Source organism: Schistocerca gregaria, unplaced genomic scaffold (genome assembly GCF_023897955.1).
Source record: "Schistocerca gregaria isolate iqSchGreg1 unplaced genomic scaffold, iqSchGreg1.2 ptg001376l, whole genome shotgun sequence".
Taxonomy (NCBI): Eukaryota; Metazoa; Arthropoda; class Insecta; order Orthoptera; family Acrididae; genus Schistocerca; species Schistocerca gregaria.
In genome coordinates this window covers 26,799-43,823 of record NW_026062681.1, presented here as the reverse complement: position 1 = coordinate 43,823, position 17,025 = coordinate 26,799, and the positions used below count along the sequence as shown (strand labels likewise).

Below are 17,025 nucleotides of genomic sequence, written 5' to 3'. Positions count from 1 at the left end.
ACACTAGATCGCGTGTTCCTGCAGCCGTTTTTTTCATGCTACCTTTCTCATGTGACAAAGATGCTTCCATACTGATTTTAAACTATCGTAAGATACGATATTAAGGAACTCAGTTTGAAAAGAGTGCGCCAAGGAAGACTTCCAAAGAGTCTCTGGAAATAACAAAACAGTATGAAGTGACAGAAATGTTGTGAAATACGTCAGGGCATATTGTTTTGTAGCAGTGCACAACGGCAAATTTGTAAACAAAAATTTACCTTTCGTCGCTACAAGAGATGGATACTTTGTCGAAAAGCCTGTGTCTTGTGTGCATGTTTTCGCACCTTTCCACGGCACGGCGCGGCACAGAGCTGCTCTGGTAGCTCGAACGGCCGCACACGTCGCCTCGGACACGCCGGTTCGGCCCGCGCCCATCTCGCAGATGTTCCTCGTGCTTGTGCTGTCATATGGACCGCGACCCGAGCGGCAGCGAGCGGCAGTCGAGCAAAGTCGGGACAAGTCGGGACGGAAGGTGACAGCCGATTATGCACCGTGCGAATTACGCAAATATCTAGAAGCGCGACGCGTGTCAGGCAGGTGAGAACGCTTCTCTCGGTCCAGCAGGACACTGCCACACCCCGCGCAGTCCACCCGCCGCCCGGCCGCGCGCAATCCCTGCGACGGACAACAATAACAAGGTGCGTCTCCCGCGAGTGTCGGAGGCCGCACGAACCAAACGAATGACGGGCGGTGCAACGAGCAGCTGTGTTGTGCGTCTGACCCACGTGGCGGCGCGCCGCACTGCGCGTCGCCTTCGAGGTGGAAGGACGTGCTTTGCGTCAAATGTGCCACCGAAAATGGCGATTGCGTGTATTGGGAGGAGAGGCGAATCCTTCTTGTGCCGTGCGGCTACAGTATAAGGACGCCAACGGCCATACCATGTTGAATACACCGGTTCTCGTCCGATCACCGAAGTTAAGCAACATCGGCCCGGTTAGTACTTGGATGGGTGACCGCCTGGGAACACCGGGTGCTGTTGGCTCCCTCTCTTCTTTCAAATTTTATGTCTCTACACCTGCCAGCCCTCTTTTCATACAAACTCTCAGGTGCGACAAAGATGCTTCCACAAGCATTTTAAACTACTGTATTAAACGAAAGATGCGAAATTACAGTAATGAACTCAGTTTGTACAAGAATGCGCGGAGGAAGAGTGATAGGAACTCGTTGAAAATAACGAAACACTGCGAATCGACAGATGTGCTCTTGAAATGCGTCAGAGCCTACTGTTTTGTAGGAGCGCTAAATTCCAAAAACTAACTACATTAAAAAAAAAAAAACCTGTTCCCGTCCGACCACCGAAGATAAGCAACAACGTTTATATTCGATCGGCGACCGCCTGGGAACTCTGGCTGTCTTCATTTCTTGCTTTCTTGTCGCTACCCCTGCCAGCCGTTTTTTCATGCTACCTTTCTCATGTGACAAAGATGCTTCCATACTGATTTTAAACTATCGTAAGATACGATATTAAGGAACTCAGTTTGAAAAGAGTGCGCCAAGGAAGACTTCCAAAGAGTCTCTGGAAATAACAAAACAGTATGAAGTGACAGAAATGTTGTGAAATACGTCAGGGCATATTGTTTTGTAGCAGTGCACAACGGCAAATTTGTAAACAAAAATTTACCTTTCGTCGCTACAAGAGATGGATACTTTGTCGAAAAGCCTGTGTCTTGTGTGCATGTTTTCGCACCTTTCCACGGCACGGCGCGGCACAGAGCTGCTCTGGTAGCTCCGAACGGCCGCACACGTCGCCTCGGACACGCCGGTTCGGCCCGCGCCCATCTCGCAGATGTTCCTCGTGCTTGTGCTGTCATATGGACCGCGACCCGAGCGGCAGCGAGCGGCAGTCGAGCAAAGTCGGGACAAGTCGGGACGGAAGGTGACAGCCGATTATGCACCGTGCGAATTACGCAAATATCTAGAAGCGCGACGCGTGTCAGGCAGGTGAGAACGCTTCTCTCGGTCCAGCAGGACACTGCCACACCCCGCGCAGTCCACCCGCCGCCCGGCCGCGCGCAATCCCTGCGACGGACAACAATAACAAGGTGCGTCTCCCGCGAGTGTCGGAGGCCGCACGAACCAAACGAATGACGGGCGGTGCAACGAGCAGCTGTGTTGTGCGTCTGACCCACGTGGCGGCGCGCCGCACTGCGCGTCGCCTTCGAGGTGGAAGGACGTGCTTTGCGTCAAATGTGCCACCGAAAATGGCGATTGCGTGTATTGGGAGGAGAGGCGAATCCTTCTTGTGCCGTGCGGCTACAGTATAAGGACGCCAACGGCCATACCATGTTGAATACACCGGTTCTCGTCCGATCACCGAAGTTAAGCAACATCGGGCCCGGTTAGTACTTGGATGGGTGACCGCCTGGGAACACCGGGTGCTGTTGGCTCCCTCTCTTCTTTCAAATTTTATGTCTCTACACCTGCCAGCCCTCTTTTCATACAAACTCTCAGGTGCGACAAAGATGCTTCCACAAGCATTTTAAACTACTGTATTAAACGAAAGATGCGAAATTACAGTAATGAACTCAGTTTGTACAAGAATGCGCGGAGGAAGAGTGATAGGAACTCGTTGAAAATAACGAAACACTGCGAATCGACAGATGTGCTCTTGAAATGCGTCAGAGCCTACTGTTTTGTAGGAGCGCTAAATTCCAAAAACTAACTACATTAAAAAAAAAAAAACCTGTTCCCGTCCGACCACCGAAGATAAGCAACAACGTTTATATTCGGATCGGCGACCGCCTGGGAACTCTGGCTGTCTTCATTTCTTGCTTTCTTGTCGCTACCCCTGCCAGCCGTTTTTTCATGCTACCTTTCTCATGTGACAAAGATGCTTCCATACTGATTTTAAACTATCGTAAGATACGATATTAAGGAACTCAGTTTGAAAAGAGTGCGCCAAGGAAGACTTCCAAAGAGTCTCTGGAAATAACAAAACAGTATGAAGTGACAGAAATGTTGTGAAATACGTCAGGGCATATTGTTTTGTAGCAGTGCACAACGGCAAATTTGTAAACAAAAATTTACCTTTCGTCGCTACAAGAGATGGATACTTTGTCGAAAAGCCTGTGTCTTGTGTGCATGTTTTCGCACCTTTCCACGGCACGGCGCGGCACAGAGCTGCTCTGGTAGCTCCGAACGGCCGCACACGTCGCCTCGGACACGCCGGTTCGGCCCGCGCCCATCTCGCAGATGTTCCTCGTGCTTGTGCTGTCATATGGACCGCGACCCGAGCGGCAGCGAGCGGCAGTCGAGCAAAGTCGGGACAAGTCGGGACGGAAGGTGACAGCCGATTATGCACCGTGCGAATTACGCAAATATCTAGAAGCGCGACGCGTGTCAGGCAGGTGAGAACGCTTCTCTCGGTCCAGCAGGACACTGCCACACCCCGCGCAGTCCACCCGCCGCCCGGCCGCGCGCAATCCCTGCGACGGACAACAATAACAAGGTGCGTCTCCCGCGAGTGTCGGAGGCCGCACGAACCAAACGAATGACGGGCGGTGCAACGAGCAGCTGTGTTGTGCGTCTGACCCACGTGGCGGCGCGCCGCACTGCGCGTCGCCTTCGAGGTGGAAGGACGTGCTTTGCGTCAAATGTGCCACCGAAAATGGCGATTGCGTGTATTGGGAGGAGAGGCGAATCCTTCTTGTGCCGTGCGGCTACAGTATAAGGACGCCAACGGCCATACCATGTTGAATACACCGGTTCTCGTCCGATCACCGAAGTTAAGCAACATCGGGCCCGGTTAGTACTTGGATGGGTGACCGCCTGGGAACACCGGGTGCTGTTGGCTCCCTCTCTTCTTTCAAATTTTATGTCTCTACACCTGCCAGCCCTCTTTTCATACAAACTCTCAGGTGCGACAAAGATGCTTCCACAAGCATTTTAAACTACTGTATTAAACGAAAGATGCGAAATTACAGTAATGAACTCAGTTTGTACAAGAATGCGCGGAGGAAGAGTGATAGGAACTCGTTGAAAATAACGAAACACTGCGAATCGACAGATGTGCTCTTGAAATGCGTCAGAGCCTACTGTTTTGTAGGAGCGCTAAATTCCAAAAACTAACTACATTAAAAAAAAAAAACCTGTTCCCGTCCGACCACCGAAGATAAGCAACAACGTTTATATTCGGATCGGCGACCGCCTGGGAACTCTGGCTGTCTTCATTTCTTGCTTTCTTGTCGCTACCCCTGCCAGCCGTTTTTTCATGCTACCTTTCTCATGTGACAAAGATGCTTCCATACTGATTTTAAACTATCGTAAGATACGATATTAAGGAACTCAGTTTGAAAAGAGTGCGCCAAGGAAGACTTCCAAAGAGTCTCTGGAAATAACAAAACAGTATGAAGTGACAGAAATGTTGTGAAATACGTCAGGGCATATTGTTTTGTAGCAGTGCACAACGGCAAATTTGTAAACAAAAATTTACCTTTCGTCGCTACAAGAGATGGATACTTTGTCGAAAAGCCTGTGTCTTGTGTGCATGTTTTCGCACCTTTCCACGGCACGGCGCGGCACAGAGCTGCTCTGGTAGCTCCGAACGGCCGCACACGTCGCCTCGGACACGCCGGTTCGGCCCGCGCCCATCTCGCAGATGTTCCTCGTGCTTGTGCTGTCATATGGACCGCGACCCGAGCGGCAGCGAGCGGCAGTCGAGCAAAGTCGGGACAAGTCGGGACGGAAGGTGACAGCCGATTATGCACCGTGCGAATTACGCAAATATCTAGAAGCGCGACGCGTGTCAGGCAGGTGAGAACGCTTCTCTCGGTCCAGCAGGACACTGCCACACCCCGCGCAGTCCACCCGCCGCCCGGCCGCGCGCAATCCCTGCGACGGACAACAATAACAAGGTGCGTCTCCCGCGAGTGTCGGAGGCCGCACGAACCAAACGAATGACGGGCGGTGCAACGAGCAGCTGTGTTGTGCGTCTGACCCACGTGGCGGCGCGCCGCACTGCGCGTCGCCTTCGAGGTGGAAGGACGTGCTTTGCGTCAAATGTGCCACCGAAAATGGCGATTGCGTGTATTGGGAGGAGAGGCGAATCCTTCTTGTGCCGTGCGGCTACAGTATAAGGACGCCAACGGCCATACCATGTTGAATACACCGGTTCTCGTCCGATCACCGAAGTTAAGCAACATCGGGCCCGGTTAGTACTTGGATGGGTGACCGCCTGGGAACACCGGGTGCTGTTGGCTCCCTCTCTTCTTTCAAATTTTATGTCTCTACACCTGCCAGCCCTCTTTTCATACAAACTCTCAGGTGCGACAAAGATGCTTCCACAAGCATTTTAAACTACTGTATTAAACGAAAGATGCGAAATTACAGTAATGAACTCAGTTTGTACAAGAATGCGCGGAGGAAGAGTGATAGGAACTCGTTGAAAATAACGAAACACTGCGAATCGACAGATGTGCTCTTGAAATGCGTCAGAGCCTACTGTTTTGTAGGAGCGCTAAATTCCAAAAACTAACTACATTAAAAAAAAAAAAACCTGTTCCCGTCCGACCACCGAAGATAAGCAACAACGTTTATATTCGGATCGGCGACCGCCTGGGAACTCTGGCTGTCTCATTTCTTGCTTTCTTGTCGCTACCCCTGCCAGCCGTTTTTTCATGCTACCTTTCTCATGTGACAAAGATGCTTCCATACTGATTTTAAACTATCGTAAGATACGATATTAAGGAACTCAGTTTGAAAAGAGTGCGCCAAGGAAGACTTCCAAAGAGTCTCTGGAAATAACAAAACAGTATGAAGTGACAGAAATGTTGTGAAATACGTCAGGGCATATTGTTTTGTAGCAGTGCACAACGGCAAATTTGTAAACAAAAATTTACCTTTCGTCGCTACAAGAGATGGATACTTTGTCGAAAAGCCTGTGTCTTGTGTGCATGTTTTCGCACCTTTCCACGGCACGGCGCGGCACAGAGCTGCTCTGGTAGCTCCGAACGGCCGCACACGTCGCCTCGGACACGCCGGTTCGGCCCGCGCCATCTCGCAGATGTTCCTCGTGCTTGTGCTGTCATATGGACCGCGACCCGAGCGGCAGCGAGCGGCAGTCGAGCAAAGTCGGGACAAGTCGGGACGGAAGGTGACAGCCGATTATGCACCGTGCGAATTACGCAAATATCTAGAAGCGCGACGCGTGTCAGGCAGGTGAGAACGCTTCTCTCGGTCCAGCAGGACACTGCCACACCCCGCGCAGTCCACCCGCCGCCCGGCCGCGCGCAATCCCTGCGACGGACAACAATAACAAGGTGCGTCTCCCGCGAGTGTCGGAGGCCGCACGAACCAAACGAATGACGGGCGGTGCAACGAGCAGCTGTGTTGTGCGTCTGACCCACGTGGCGGCGCGCCGCACTGCGCGTCGCCTTCGAGGTGGAAGGACGTGCTTTGCGTCAAATGTGCCACCGAAAATGGCGATTGCGTGTATTGGGAGGAGAGGCGAATCCTTCTTGTGCCGTGCGGCTACAGTATAAGGACGCCAACGGCCATACCATGTTGAATACACCGGTTCTCGTCCGATCACCGAAGTTAAGCAACATCGGGCCCGGTTAGTACTTGGATGGGTGACCGCCTGGAACACCGGGTGCTGTTGGCTCCCTCTCTTCTTTCAAATTTTATGTCTCTACACCTGCCAGCCCTCTTTTCATACAAACTCTCAGGTGCGACAAAGATGCTTCCACAAGCATTTTAAACTACTGTATTAAACGAAAGATGCGAAATTACAGTAATGAACTCAGTTTGTACAAGAATGCGCGGAGGAAGAGTGATAGGAACTCGTTGAAAATAACGAAACACTGCGAATCGACAGATGTGCTCTTGAAATGCGTCAGAGCCTACTGTTTTGTAGGAGCGCTAAATTCCAAAAACTAACTACATTAAAAAAAAAAAAACCTGTTCCCGTCCGACCACCGAAGATAAGCAACAACGTTTATATTCGGATCGGCGACCGCCTGGGAACTCTGGCTGTCTTCATTTCTTGCTTTCTTGTCGCTACCCCTGCCAGCCGTTTTTTTCATGCTACCTTTCTCATGTGACAAAGATGCTTCCATACTGATTTTAAACTATCGTAAGATACGATATTAAGGAACTCAGTTTGAAAAGAGTGCGCCAAGGAAGACTTCCAAAGAGTCTCTGGAAATAACAAAACAGTATGAAGTGACAGAAATGTTGTGAAATACGTCAGGGCATATTGTTTTGTAGCAGTGCACAACGGCAAATTTGTAAACAAAAATTTACCTTTCGTCGCTACAAGAGATGGATACTTTGTCGAAAAGCCTGTGTCTTGTGTGCATGTTTTCGCACCTTTCCACGGCACGGCGCGGCACAGAGCTGCTCTGGTAGCTCCGAACGGCCGCACACGTCGCCTCGGACACGCCGGTTCGGCCCGCGCCCATCTCGCAGATGTTCCTCGTGCTTGTGCTGTCATATGGACCGCGACCCGAGCGGCAGCGAGCGGCAGTCGAGCAAAGTCGGGACAAGTCGGGACGGAAGGTGACAGCCGATTATGCACCGTGCGAATTACGCAAATATCTAGAAGCGCGACGCGTGTCAGGCAGGTGAGAACGCTTCTCTCGGTCCAGCAGGACACTGCCACACCCCGCGCAGTCCACCCGCCGCCCGGCCGCGCGCAATCCCTGCGACGGACAACAATAACAAGGTGCGTCTCCCGCGAGTGTCGGAGGCCGCACGAACCAAACGAATGACGGGCGGTGCAACGAGCAGCTGTGTTGTGCGTCTGACCCACGTGGCGGCGCGCCGCACTGCGCGTCGCCTTCGAGGTGGAAGGACGTGCTTTGCGTCAAATGTGCCACCGAAAATGGCGATTGCGTGTATTGGGAGGAGAGGCGAATCCTTCTTGTGCCGTGCGGCTACAGTATAAGGACGCCAACGGCCATACCATGTTGAATACACCGGTTCTCGTCCGATCACCGAAGTTAAGCAACATCGGGCCCGGTTAGTACTTGGATGGGTGACCGCCTGGGAACACCGGGTGCTGTTGGCTCCCTCTCTTCTTTCAAATTTTATGTCTCTACACCTGCCAGCCCTCTTTTCATACAAACTCTCAGGTGCGACAAAGATGCTTCCACAAGCATTTTAAACTACTGTATTAAACGAAAGATGCGAAATTACAGTAATGAACTCAGTTTGTACAAGAATGCGCGGAGGAAGAGTGATAGGAACTCGTTGAAAATAACGAAACACTGCGAATCGACAGATGTGCTCTTGAAATGCGTCAGAGCCTACTGTTTTGTAGGAGCGCTAAATTCCAAAAACTAACTACATTAAAAAAAAAAAAAACCTGTTCCCGTCCGACCACCGAAGATAAGCAACAACGTTTATATTCGGATCGGCGACCGCCTGGGAACTCTGGCTGTCTTCATTTCTTGCTTTCTTGTCGCTACCCCTGCCAGCCGTTTTTTCATGCTACCTTTCTCATGTGACAAAGATGCTTCCATACTGATTTTAAACTATCGTAAGATACGATATTAAGGAACTCAGTTTGAAAAGAGTGCGCCAAGGAAGACTTCCAAAGAGTCTCTGGAAATAACAAAACAGTATGAAGTGACAGAAATGTTGTGAAATACGTCAGGGCATATTGTTTTGTAGCAGTGCACAACGGCAAATTTGTAAACAAAAATTTACCTTTCGTCGCTACAAGAGATGGATACTTTGTCGAAAAGCCTGTGTCTTGTGTGCATGTTTTCGCACCTTTCCACGGCACGGCGCGGCACAGAGCTGCTCTGGTAGCTCCGAACGGCCGCACACGTCGCCTCGGACACGCCGGTTCGGCCCGCGCCCATCTCGCAGATGTTCCTCGTGCTTGTGCTGTCATATGGACCGCGACCCGAGCGGCAGCGAGCGGCAGTCGAGCAAAGTCGGGACAAGTCGGGACGGAAGGTGACAGCCGATTATGCACCGTGCGAATTACGCAAATATCTAGAAGCGCGACGCGTGTCAGGCAGGTGAGAACGCTTCTCTCGGTCCAGCAGGACACTGCCACACCCCGCGCAGTCCACCCGCCGCCCGGCCGCGCGCAATCCCTGCGACGGACAACAATAACAAGGTGCGTCTCCCGCGAGTGTCGGAGGCCGCACGAACCAAACGAATGACGGGCGGTGCAACGAGCAGCTGTGTTGTGCGTCTGACCCACGTGGCGGCGCGCCGCACTGCGCGTCGCCTTCGAGGTGGAAGGACGTGCTTTGCGTCAAATGTGCCACCGAAAATGGCGATTGCGTGTATTGGGAGGAGAGGCGAATCCTTCTTGTGCCGTGCGGCTACAGTATAAGGACGCCAACGGCCATACCATGTTGAATACACCGGTTCTCGTCCGATCACCGAAGTTAAGCAACATCGGGCCCGGTTAGTACTTGGATGGGTGACCGCCTGGGAACACCGGGTGCTGTTGGCTCCCTCTCTTCTTTCAAATTTTATGTCTCTACACCTGCCAGCCCTCTTTTCATACAAACTCTCAGGTGCGACAAAGATGCTTCCACAAGCATTTTAAACTACTGTATTAAACGAAAGATGCGAAATTACAGTAATGAACTCAGTTTGTACAAGAATGCGCGGAGGAAGAGTGATAGGAACTCGTTGAAAATAACGAAACACTGCGAATCGACAGATGTGCTCTTGAAATGCGTCAGAGCCTACTGTTTTGTAGGAGCGCTAAATTCCAAAAACTAACTACATTAAAAAAAAAAAACCTGTTCCCGTCCGACCACCGAAGATAAGCAACAACGTTTATATTCGGATCGGCGACCGCCTGGGAACTCTGGCTGTCTTCATTTCTTGCTTTCTTGTCGCTACCCCTGCCAGCCGTTTTTTCATGCTACCTTTCTCATGTGACAAAGATGCTTCCATACTGATTTTAAACTATCGTAAGATACGATATTAAGGAACTCAGTTTGAAAAGAGTGCGCCAAGGAAGACTTCCAAAGAGTCTCTGGAAATAACAAAACAGTATGAAGTGACAGAAATGTTGTGAAATACGTCAGGGCATATTGTTTTGTAGCAGTGCACAACGGCAAATTTGTAAACAAAAATTTACCTTTCGTCGCTACAAGAGATGGATACTTTGTCGAAAAGCCTGTGTCTTGTGTGCATGTTTTCGCACCTTTCCACGGCACGGCGCGGCACAGAGCTGCTCTGGTAGCTCCGAACGGCCGCACACGTCGCCTCGGACACGCCGGTTCGGCCCGCGCCCATCTCGCAGATGTTCCTCGTGCTTGTGCTGTCATATGGACCGCGACCCGAGCGGCAGCGAGCGGCAGTCGAGCAAAGTCGGGACAAGTCGGGACGGAAGGTGACAGCCGATTATGCACCGTGCGAATTACGCAAATATCTAGAAGCGCGACGCGTGTCAGGCAGGTGAGAACGCTTCTCTCGGTCCAGCAGGACACTGCCACACCCCGCGCAGTCCACCCGCCGCCCGGCCGCGCGCAATCCCTGCGACGGACAACAATAACAAGGTGCGTCTCCCGCGAGTGTCGGAGGCCGCACGAACCAAACGAATGACGGGCGGTGCAACGAGCAGCTGTGTTGTGCGTCTGACCCACGTGGCGGCGCGCCGCACTGCGCGTCGCCTTCGAGGTGGAAGGACGTGCTTTGCGTCAAATGTGCCACCGAAAATGGCGATTGCGTGTATTGGGAGGAGAGGCGAATCCTTCTTGTGCCGTGCGGCTACAGTATAAGGACGCCAACGGCCATACCATGTTGAATACACCGGTTCTCGTCCGATCACCGAAGTTAAGCAACATCGGGCCCGGTTAGTACTTGGATGGGTGACCGCCTGGGAACACCGGGTGCTGTTGGCTCCCTCTCTTCTTTCAAATTTTATGTCTCTACACCTGCCAGCCCTCTTTTCATACAAACTCTCAGGTGCGACAAAGATGCTTCCACAAGCATTTTAAACTACTGTATTAAACGAAAGATGCGAAATTACAGTAATGAACTCAGTTTGTACAAGAATGCGCGGAGGAAGAGTGATAGGAACTCGTTGAAAATAACGAAACACTGCGAATCGACAGATGTGCTCTTGAAATGCGTCAGAGCCTACTGTTTTGTAGGAGCGCTAAATTCCAAAAACTAACTACATTAAAAAAAAAAAAACCTGTTCCCGTCCGACCACCGAAGATAAGCAACAACGTTTATATTCGGATCGGCGACCGCCTGGGAACTCTGGCTGTCTTCATTTCTTGCTTTCTTGTCGCTACCCCTGCCAGCCGTTTTTTCATGCTACCTTTCTCATGTGACAAAGATGCTTCCATACTGATTTTAAACTATCGTAAGATACGATATTAAGGAACTCAGTTTGAAAAGAGTGCGCCAAGGAAGACTTCCAAAGAGTCTCTGGAAATAACAAAACAGTATGAAGTGACAGAAATGTTGTGAAATACGTCAGGGCATATTGTTTTGTAGCAGTGCACAACGGCAAATTTGTAAACAAAAATTTACCTTTCGTCGCTACAAGAGATGGATACTTTGTCGAAAAGCCTGTGTCTTGTGTGCATGTTTTCGCACCTTTCCACGGCACGGCGCGGCACAGAGCTGCTCTGGTAGCTCCGAACGGCCGCACACGTCGCCTCGGACACGCCGGTTCGGCCCGCGCCCATCTCGCAGATGTTCCTCGTGCTTGTGCTGTCATATGGACCGCGACCCGAGCGGCAGCGAGCGGCAGTCGAGCAAAGTCGGGACAAGTCGGGACGGAAGGTGACAGCCGATTATGCACCGTGCGAATTACGCAAATATCTAGAAGCGCGACGCGTGTCAGGCAGGTGAGAACGCTTCTCTCGGTCCAGCAGGACACTGCCACACCCCGCGCAGTCCACCCGCCGCCCGGCCGCGCGCAATCCCTGCGACGGACAACAATAACAAGGTGCGTCTCCCGCGAGTGTCGGAGGCCGCACGAACCAAACGAATGACGGGCGGTGCAACGAGCAGCTGTGTTGTGCGTCTGACCCACGTGGCGGCGCGCCGCACTGCGCGTCGCCTTCGAGGTGGAAGGACGTGCTTTGCGTCAAATGTGCCACCGAAAATGGCGATTGCGTGTATTGGGAGGAGAGGCGAATCCTTCTTGTGCCGTGCGGCTACAGTATAAGGACGCCAACGGCCATACCATGTTGAATACACCGGTTCTCGTCCGATCACCGAAGTTAAGCAACATCGGGCCCGGTTAGTACTTGGATGGGTGACCGCCTGGGAACACCGGGTGCTGTTGGCTCCCTCTCTTCTTTCAAATTTTATGTCTCTACACCTGCCAGCCCTCTTTTCATACAAACTCTCAGGTGCGACAAAGATGCTTCCACAAGCATTTTAAACTACTGTATTAAACGAAAGATGCGAAATTACAGTAATGAACTCAGTTTGTACAAGAATGCGCGGAGGAAGAGTGATAGGAACTCGTTGAAAATAACGAAACACTGCGAATCGACAGATGTGCTCTTGAAATGCGTCAGAGCCTACTGTTTTGTAGGAGCGCTAAATTCCAAAAACTAACTACATTAAAAAAAAAAAAAACCTGTTCCCGTCCGACCACCGAAGATAAGCAACAACGTTTATATTCGGATCGGCGACCGCCTGGGAACTCTGGCTGTCTTCATTTCTTGCTTTCTTGTCGCTACCCCTGCCAGCCGTTTTTTCATGCTACCTTTCTCATGTGACAAAGATGCTTCCATACTGATTTTAAACTATCGTAAGATACGATATTAAGGAACTCAGTTTGAAAAGAGTGCGCCAAGGAAGACTTCCAAAGAGTCTCTGGAAATAACAAAACAGTATGAAGTGACAGAAATGTTGTGAAATACGTCAGGGCATATTGTTTTGTAGCAGTGCACAACGGCAAATTTGTAAACAAAAATTTACCTTTCGTCGCTACAAGAGATGGATACTTTGTCGAAAAGCCTGTGTCTTGTGTGCATGTTTTCGCACCTTTCCACGGCACGGCGCGGCACAGAGCTGCTCTGGTAGCTCCGAACGGCCGCACACGTCGCCTCGGACACGCCGGTTCGGCCCGCGCCCATCTCGCAGATGTTCCTCGTGCTTGTGCTGTCATATGGACCGCGACCCGAGCGGCAGCGAGCGGCAGTCGAGCAAAGTCGGGACAAGTCGGGACGGAAGGTGACAGCCGATTATGCACCGTGCGAATTACGCAAATATCTAGAAGCGCGACGCGTGTCAGGCAGGTGAGAACGCTTCTCTCGGTCCAGCAGGACACTGCCACACCCCGCGCAGTCCACCCGCCGCCCGGCCGCGCGCAATCCCTGCGACGGACAACAATAACAAGGTGCGTCTCCCGCGAGTGTCGGAGGCCGCACGAACCAAACGAATGACGGGCGGTGCAACGAGCAGCTGTGTTGTGCGTCTGACCCACGTGGCGGCGCGCCGCACTGCGCGTCGCCTTCGAGGTGGAAGGACGTGCTTTGCGTCAAATGTGCCACCGAAAATGGCGATTGCGTGTATTGGGAGGAGAGGCGAATCCTTCTTGTGCCGTGCGGCTACAGTATAAGGACGCCAACGGCCATACCATGTTGAATACACCGGTTCTCGTCCGATCACCGAAGTTAAGCAACATCGGGCCCGGTTAGTACTTGGATGGGTGACCGCCTGGGAACACCGGGTGCTGTTGGCTCCCTCTCTTCTTTCAAATTTTATGTCTCTACACCTGCCAGCCCTCTTTTCATACAAACTCTCAGGTGCGACAAAGATGCTTCCACAAGCATTTTAAACTACTGTATTAAACGAAAGATGCGAAATTACAGTAATGAACTCAGTTTGTACAAGAATGCGCGGAGGAAGAGTGATAGGAACTCGTTGAAAATAACGAAACACTGCGAATCGACAGATGTGCTCTTGAAATGCGTCAGAGCCTACTGTTTTGTAGGAGCGCTAAATTCCAAAAACTAACTACATTAAAAAAAAAAAAAACCTGTTCCCGTCCGACCACCGAAGATAAGCAACAACGTTTATATTCGGATCGGCGACCGCCTGGGAACTCTGGCTGTCTTCATTTCTTGCTTTCTTGTCGCTACCCCTGCCAGCCGTTTTTTCATGCTACCTTTCTCATGTGACAAAGATGCTTCCATACTGATTTTAAACTATCGTAAGATACGATATTAAGGAACTCAGTTTGAAAAGAGTGCGCCAAGGAAGACTTCCAAAGAGTCTTTGGAAATAACAAAACAGTATGAAGTGACAGAAATGTTGTGAAATACGTCAGGGCATATTGTTTTGTAGCAGTGCACAACGGCAAATTTGTAAACAAAAATTTACCTTTCGTCGCTACAAGAGATGGATACTTTGTCGAAAAGCCTGTGTCTTGTGTGCATGTTTTCGCACCTTTCCACGGCACGGCGCGGCACAGAGCTGCTCTGGTAGCTCCGAACGGCCGCACACGTCGCCTCGGACACGCCGGTTCGGCCCGCGCCCATCTCGCAGATGTTCCTCGTGCTTGTGCTGTCATATGGACCGCGACCCGAGCGGCAGCGAGCGGCAGTCGAGCAAAGTCGGGACAAGTCGGGACGGAAGGTGACAGCCGATTATGCACCGTGCGAATTACGCAAATATCTAGAAGCGCGACGCGTGTCAGGCAGGTGAGAACGCTTCTCTCGGTCCAGCAGGACACTGCCACACCCCGCGCAGTCCACCCGCCGCCCGGCCGCGCGCAATCCCTGCGACGGACAACAATAACAAGGTGCGTCTCCCGCGAGTGTCGGAGGCCGCACGAACCAAACGAATGACGGGCGGTGCAACGAGCAGCTGTGTTGTGCGTCTGACCCACGTGGCGGCGCGCCGCACTGCGCGTCGCCTTCGAGGTGGAAGGACGTGCTTTGCGTCAAATGTGCCACCGAAAATGGCGATTGCGTGTATTGGGAGGAGAGGCGAATCCTTCTTGTGCCGTGCGGCTACAGTATAAGGACGCCAACGGCCATACCATGTTGAATACACCGGTTCTCGTCCGATCACCGAAGTTAAGCAACATCGGGCCCGGTTAGTACTTGGATGGGTGACCGCCTGGGAACACCGGGTGCTGTTGGCTCCCTCTCTTCTTTCAAATTTTATGTCTCTACACCTGCCAGCCCTCTTTTCATACAAACTCTCAGGTGCGACAAAGATGCTTCCACAAGCATTTTAAACTACTGTATTAAACGAAAGATGCGAAATTACAGTAATGAACTCAGTTTGTACAAGAATGCGCGGAGGAAGAGTGATAGGAACTCGTTGAAAATAACGAAACACTGCGAATCGACAGATGTGCTCTTGAAATGCGTCAGAGCCTACTGTTTTGTAGGAGCGCTAAATTCCAAAAACTAACTACATTAAAAAAAAAAAAAACCTGTTCCCGTCCGACCACCGAAGATAAGCAACAACGTTTATATTCGGATCGGCGACCGCCTGGGAACTCTGGCTGTCTTCATTTCTTGCTTTCTTGTCGCTACCCCTGCCAGCCGTTTTTTCATGCTACCTTTCTCATGTGACAAAGATGCTTCCATACTGATTTTAAACTATCGTAAGATACGATATTAAGGAACTCAGTTTGAAAAGAGTGCGCCAAGGAAGACTTCCAAAGAGTCTCTGGAAATAACAAAACAGTATGAAGTGACAGAAATGTTGTGAAATACGTCAGGGCATATTGTTTTGTAGCAGTGCACAAACGGCAAATTTGTAAACAAAAATTTACCTTTCGTCGCTACAAGAGATGGATACTTTGTCGAAAAGCCTGTGTCTTGTGTGCATGTTTTCGCACCTTTCCACGGCACGGCGCGGCACAGAGCTGCTCTGGTAGCTCCGAACGGCCGCACACGTCGCCTCGGACACGCCGGTTCGGCCCGCGCCCATCTCGCAGATGTTCCTCGTGCTTGTGCTGTCATATGGACCGCGACCCGAGCGGCAGCGAGCGGCAGTCGAGCAAAGTCGGGACAAGTCGGGACGGAAGGTGACAGCCGATTATGCACCGTGCGAATTACGCAAATATCTAGAAGCGCGACGCGTGTCAGGCAGGTGAGAACGCTTCTCTCGGTCCAGCAGGACACTGCCACACCCCGCGCAGTCCACCCGCCGCCCGGCCGCGCGCAATCCCTGCGACGGACAACAATAACAAGGTGCGTCTCCCGCGAGTGTCGGAGGCCGCACGAACCAAACGAATGACGGGCGGTGCAACGAGCAGCTGTGTTGTGCGTCTGACCCACGTGGCGGCGCGCCGCACTGCGCGTCGCCTTCGAGGTGGAAGGACGTGCTTTGCGTCAAATGTGCCACCGAAAATGGCGATTGCGTGTATTGGGAGGAGAGGCGAATCCTTCTTGTGCCGTGCGGCTACAGTATAAGGACGCCAACGGCCATACCATGTTGAATACACCGGTTCTCGTCCGATCACCGAAGTTAAGCAACATCGGGCCCGGTTAGTACTTGGATGGGTGACCGCCTGGGAACACCGGGTGCTGTTGGCTCCCTCTCTTCTTTCAAATTTTATGTCTCTACACCTGCCAGCCCTCTTTTCATACAAACTCTCAGGTGCGACAAAGATGCTTCCACAAGCATTTTAAACTACTGTATTAAACGAAAGATGCGAAATTACAGTAATGAACTCAGTTTGTACAAGAATGCGCGGAGGAAGAGTGATAGGAACTCGTTGAAAATAACGAAACACTGCGAATCGACAGATGTGCTCTTGAAATGCGTCAGAGCCTACTGTTTTGTAGGAGCGCTAAATTCCAAAAACTAACTACATTAAAAAAAAAAAAAACCTGTTCCCGTCCGACCACCGAAGATAAGCAACAACGTTTATATTCGGATCGGCGACCGCCTGGGAACTCTGGCTGTCTTCATTTCTTGCTTTCTTGTCGCTACCCCTGCCAGCCGTTTTTCATGCTACCTTTCTCATGTGACAAAGATGCTTCCATACTGATTTTAAACTATCGTAAGATACGATATTAAGGAACTCAGTTTGAAAAGAGTGCGCCAAGGAAGACTTCCAAAGAGTCTCTG

At 51.4% G+C, this 17,025-nt stretch overlaps 12 non-coding genes across 12 annotated transcripts; all 12 read left to right on the top strand.

Moving 5' to 3' along the window:
• Window positions 1–903: 903 nt before the first annotated feature.
• Window positions 904–1,021, top strand: LOC126331609 (5S ribosomal RNA). Its single transcript, XR_007563400.1, has one exon. It is a non-coding gene; the product is annotated as a 5S ribosomal RNA (ribosomal RNA).
• A 1,286-nt stretch (window positions 1,022–2,307) lies between these two features.
• LOC126331608 (5S ribosomal RNA) lies at window positions 2,308–2,426 on the top strand. Its single transcript, XR_007563399.1, has one exon. It is a non-coding gene; the product is annotated as a 5S ribosomal RNA (ribosomal RNA).
• A 1,287-nt stretch (window positions 2,427–3,713) lies between these two features.
• Window positions 3,714–3,832, top strand: LOC126331607 (5S ribosomal RNA). The gene has a single exon (XR_007563398.1). It is a non-coding gene; the product is annotated as a 5S ribosomal RNA (ribosomal RNA).
• Window positions 3,833–5,118: 1,286 nt separating this feature from the next.
• LOC126331606 (5S ribosomal RNA) lies at window positions 5,119–5,237 on the top strand. Its single transcript, XR_007563397.1, has one exon. It is a non-coding gene; the product is annotated as a 5S ribosomal RNA (ribosomal RNA).
• Window positions 5,238–6,522: 1,285 nt separating this feature from the next.
• On the top strand, window positions 6,523–6,640 carry LOC126331610 (5S ribosomal RNA). Its single transcript, XR_007563401.1, has one exon. It is a non-coding gene; the product is annotated as a 5S ribosomal RNA (ribosomal RNA).
• A 1,288-nt stretch (window positions 6,641–7,928) lies between these two features.
• Window positions 7,929–8,047, top strand: LOC126331605 (5S ribosomal RNA). Its single transcript, XR_007563396.1, has one exon. It is a non-coding gene; the product is annotated as a 5S ribosomal RNA (ribosomal RNA).
• Window positions 8,048–9,335: 1,288 nt separating this feature from the next.
• Window positions 9,336–9,454, top strand: LOC126331603 (5S ribosomal RNA). The gene has a single exon (XR_007563394.1). It is a non-coding gene; the product is annotated as a 5S ribosomal RNA (ribosomal RNA).
• A 1,286-nt stretch (window positions 9,455–10,740) lies between these two features.
• On the top strand, window positions 10,741–10,859 carry LOC126331601 (5S ribosomal RNA). Its single transcript, XR_007563393.1, has one exon. It is a non-coding gene; the product is annotated as a 5S ribosomal RNA (ribosomal RNA).
• A 1,287-nt stretch (window positions 10,860–12,146) lies between these two features.
• Window positions 12,147–12,265, top strand: LOC126331600 (5S ribosomal RNA). The gene has a single exon (XR_007563392.1). It is a non-coding gene; the product is annotated as a 5S ribosomal RNA (ribosomal RNA).
• Window positions 12,266–13,553: 1,288 nt separating this feature from the next.
• Window positions 13,554–13,672, top strand: LOC126331599 (5S ribosomal RNA). The gene has a single exon (XR_007563391.1). It is a non-coding gene; the product is annotated as a 5S ribosomal RNA (ribosomal RNA).
• A 1,288-nt stretch (window positions 13,673–14,960) lies between these two features.
• On the top strand, window positions 14,961–15,079 carry LOC126331598 (5S ribosomal RNA). Its single transcript, XR_007563390.1, has one exon. It is a non-coding gene; the product is annotated as a 5S ribosomal RNA (ribosomal RNA).
• Window positions 15,080–16,368: 1,289 nt separating this feature from the next.
• Window positions 16,369–16,487, top strand: LOC126331597 (5S ribosomal RNA). The gene has a single exon (XR_007563389.1). It is a non-coding gene; the product is annotated as a 5S ribosomal RNA (ribosomal RNA).
• The last annotated feature ends 538 nt before the right edge of the window (window positions 16,488–17,025 follow it).